The sequence below is a fragment of the Chanos chanos genome, chromosome 3, assembly GCF_902362185.1.
Source record: "Chanos chanos chromosome 3, fChaCha1.1, whole genome shotgun sequence".
Classification (NCBI taxonomy): domain Eukaryota; kingdom Metazoa; phylum Chordata; class Actinopteri; order Gonorynchiformes; family Chanidae; genus Chanos; species Chanos chanos.
The window spans coordinates 12,297,501-12,302,455 of NC_044497.1; positions in this window are offsets into that span (position 1 = coordinate 12,297,501).

Sequence of the window (4,955 nt, forward strand, 5' to 3'; positions counted from 1 at the left end):
GTTTTGATTCACTTGGAAAACATAGCTATTTGTTTGGCCCACTAGCAGCGCGTGGTTATAGATTTAATAACAGTGTATAGTACTCAAGAGTCTAACACAGAATGACATTGTTGTCGCACATAAAGGTGTAAAAAAAAAATTGCTTCATGCATCAAGTACTATGTATTTGGACCTGGCTTTCATATCCACTGTTAAAATATCTTTTGAAGCTCTGTAATTTACTTTTATCCTCGATGGAGGACTATAGCGCAAATGTTGTGCTACTGAATATTTAAGTAGCAGTGGTGAAGCTTGTAGACAGATTTGTGAGGGGAAATGAAGCAGAGCTGTAAAAACCCACGGTGCAGAATTATAAAATGCCTTTAGCTGTCAAGAGGGAAGGTCAGCACAACTAACCATTGCAGTACACTCTGACTTCACCAGTCTCTCTCTGTGTTCCGTAGCGAGGACCCAGGGGAAGGTGCCCTAATTATTGCCTGAATAAAACTTAGGTGGGGTCATGGCCCTGTCATGGAGGTTTCAGTTGGGGCAGAGATGTCCTTGGGAAAGACACATTGTCACAATATAAAGACCTCAATGTTAGAGATATGCTGAATAAAAGTATTTAATTAAGCACTGAGCTATGCGACGTGACAGTTACTAACACCCTGAGGGGAAAGATAGGGTGCATAAGATAAGATTTTTGAGTAAGTCTCCACCAGAACACAACCTCTCTCTAAGAGTCTTCAGTAGATGAACAAACAAAGTATCTGCTCAAATAAGATAACTAATAGGTTAAAAAAAAAAAAAGATTTGTAGATGTGTATGCAGATAGGTAATAATCAATACAATTTTTCTCTAAAACATTAGGAAATGGCTGCTTAGTTTTTCTCTGTGTTCAAATCTTACAACACTCAATAAAGGGATGATATATGAAACTGTCTATTCTGAAATCCACTCCAGATAAGATTATCTGATAAGTAAATGAATTATGCAGCATGTCGGTAATATGACCTCAGATTGGACAGACCTCAGAAAGCTTTCAACCAATCAGACGGTGATTTTCTGAAATCTGATGTGTTTGAAACAGAGGCAAATCCCTATCTATGCAGTTGCCTCTCAAAGGGACATAGCATCAATCACAGCCAGCGGAGGTGAACAGGACAATCCAGGGTCATGAGGCCGGCGGTCACGTCGTTTCCACAGCGTGTATCTCTTCGATCAACTCAAATCAAATAGTCAGTCAAGTCAAGCCAGGACTAGGCTGTGCAATGCGTGGAATGTGATATATATGTATAGGTAGACAGATACAGATAGATACATGGAGAGAGAGACAGAGAGAGAGAGAGAGAGAGAGAGAAGAATAGAGAATAGAGAATTAAAGACAATAAAAAGCCATTAAAGGCATTCTCACAATCTAAAATTATTAGCACACCCAAAGATTGGTACATGAACGAATGCAGTGAATGCACTCTGACTAACTCGGTGCCTTGGAAGAAGACATTTTTACACTTACAACAATTTCAAGTATAATCCTAAACTGGGAGGAAGTAAGAAATTCCATTTTTCTTCACTGCAGGTGTGTATCTGTAATGTTACATCAGGACTGTTGTGTGAATCCACTACGTGAGAAAAGAGAGGTTGACGTATTGGTTGTGTAGCTGGATAAATAAAATTTGATCTTTGCTTGACATTTGGTGATCCTTCTTAAGCACATGAAAACAAACAGAGGACATAGAAAAGGCAAGATATTTCAAGGTCACCCCTTACTTCAGAGATATATATTAGCAAATATTAAAATCATTAAAAGGGATTTCAAACATTACTAGACAGCGCATTGTGTGGATGCCCTTTCTATAGTTGTTTTCTGAGGAATAAAAAGATGATAGAAAAAAGAAGTGACATTGCTGTATGTTTAGATTTCTGAGGGCCCACTATTTATTTACATTTCTTTCATTAAGCTTCGCACTGTTCATCTGTCCCACCTGCTCGCCTGACAATAAAACACCAAGGGCCGATTGATTTACCAATGCAGCAGTTGCCTTTGTCCAACCCCCAATAGATTCAGATGTATGAGCCAAGTCCCAAGAGAAGGCAGAAAGCGAGAGAGAGAGAGAGAGAGAGAGAGAGAGAGAGAGAGAGCAAGTGTGTGAGAGAGAAAACGAGATAGAGAGTCAGTAGGACCATGGTTGCAACAGATCTAAAGACAGATTGGATTAATTACTTATCTTTGGAGGGACATTATTAGTATGATTGAGTACAAATTTGGTGGGCTATTGACCTCGCCAGTGTAATGACACGTTGCAGCAAGGACACAATACTATAGTATCACATGTGTGCCTGTTTGGACCTGCCGGCGGAGCTGATGTAGTGCTTTTTGAATAACTACTAAAATTCATACATGAATATTTATGTGTGCATATGAAATGTTGAAGTACATACATACCATGTCATGTTTGACATCATCTCGTGGAATGGTCTTACTGATGAGTGACATGCTGAACGTCTGCTGAGCTGTTGCCTGGCAGAGGTTCTGATTCTCAGCATTAGAGATGGCTGACAGCTCCAGCCTGGAGGAAACTCTCTTCCTATCAATCACTCTCTCCCTGGCACAACTCTGATGCCACTTAAAGCACTGGCGCTTTCTGGAGAAGAGGAAATGTCAACGCAGTCAGACTGGTGCTCCAAAATACCTGATGCCAGGTATAATGGTGTGGGTAGTCGTAAGAGTTGATTCAGCACTGATGTCGGGATTTCTCTGAATTCTCTACTTGACGGGTTCATTACTATGGCACTTTTCAGTCCCAATGTCACAACACTGTCTTCTGGGTAAAATAGTTGTTTTTTTTACTGTGAAATGAGGGCTCTTTATTTGTCATTTGACCCATTTTAGTTTGAGGCCAATGAGCCTCATTTGAAGGACCTTTCTCTAACTCATCATCCAAACTGTCTAGAATGACTATCATCAACTCACCTGCAGCCATTAACATACTCTCAGGACACCAATCATCGGTCTGTGTGACACACAGCCTCTAAAGTGCACAAGCTCCTCCTGCTTTCCCAAGAATTCAATCATCCTCAACCTGCCATCTTATGTGGATGACGGGTAAATTCAATGTTAGAAATGGAAATTTTTTTTTTTCCAGTTCTATGACTGTGAGGCTAAAAGGTTCAATTTCGCCTGAGTTTATTTTCACTTTGATTAGTGTCACAGCGGTTTGATTGTGTGTGAGTGGAGCCTTAGGATACAGAATCGCTGAAAAGAAAAAAAAAAAAAAATACTGACCTTTAATACCTGTCGATGTTCTCTTTGACATTTCCCACTGTAACGTGACAAGGATTCCAGAAACACTTTGTGATACCTATATTTACAGTACTTTGAAGTGCTTGTTTAAAATTGGAGCAAGCTAAAAAGAAAAGAAAAAAAAAGAGGTTGTTGGGTGAAATGATGCTTTGTGATGCATTGTAATTGAACACACCTCATCAAATGATGCTTTGTGATGCATTGTAATTGAACACACCTCATCAAATGATGCTTTGTGATGCTTTGTAATTGAACACACCTCATCAAATGATGCTTTGTGATGCTCTGTAATTGAACACACCTCATCAAATGATGCTTTGTGATGCATTGTAATTGAACACACCTCATCAAATGATGCTTTGTGATGCTTTGTAATTGAACACACCTCATCAAAATCATAGCCTTCATGTCAGCACATCCAGAGTGCAATGAACTCAAGTCTTTGCTTCAATTTGTCAACTAGCGCAAGACCTTTTTAATCCTTGGCATTTAACTTATTGGTAATCGCACTCACAACATAATATATACACCACATGACCACATACATCTGTGATAAAATGCAACACGATAGTGACTAACAATACAGAGACAATATCATTTACATGCCATGTTAAAAGTGAATATTTGGGTTTGGACCAACAATAAGAACAGTTGGACTGATGCCATTTCCTCCTTGCTTTTCTCAAGTGTTCTCAAACTAGAATAAGACAAATGGTGAAAGTTAAGAAGTGGTTATTACTTGAGGCAAAACAAAAATTGAGAAATGGCAGCATCAGAGACTTGCATAATACGTTTACAATTGGATATAGAAGACAGACATTTTCTCATTCCGCTTCAAATAGCTGGCATCCAGCTTTTACTCTGCTTATTGTTAATTTCAACTTTACTTTGTCTACAGTCGCCAAAACAGTTTATTCTTGGAAACCTAGTGGAAAAAATGGAAATCCAACAGTAAATAAATGCCTTTCTACAAAACCAAAATTAGTTATGGTGAAATGCCAATACTCCCTGTCAGAGAAGCACAGTTCAACTATATGTCATCAGTGTAAACAGAGGGCTTCTGTAATGCATGTGAACAGAGTTGAACATGTGGTATCAATAGTTCATTTGTTTCTTTGTTTTTTTTTAATCAGATAACTTTAATGTGGTCGCCGGCTGTCTTCCAGGTGCGGGTCATATGTTTACCGAGGTGGTTTCATCCTCCTTCGGATGACTTTTGACTCTTGAGTTCCTTGTTTTAAATTCACACATTTTCCTCATTTCATTTCTTCATTCTGTAAATAATTCAGAGTGGAGTCCAGTTGCATAATTTATTTTACCTTTGCTAATTCATTGAATATTTAGAGCATTTTAACTTAAGGTTTGAGAGGGGTTTTAAGTTAAGATTGCAAAATACCTTTCATTCTCAGCTCTCTGGTGAATAACCAAGCTTAAGAATGCATGAAAGTAAGAGACTAAATGACAATAATTAGATCCATCTTTGACTCTGGCTCTACTCTGAATGCAGAGCTTGTATTACAAGAGATAAACCGGTGCTTATGCTCTAGGTGTGTGGTCCTTTAAGGACGTCTCTGTCCCTGTATTTATGTAATTCAAGTTCCCACACATGAGCAATCAAAACAAACTGTGTTTCTCTCTGTTCCATGACTGGATTTGTCATGGCATAGAGAGA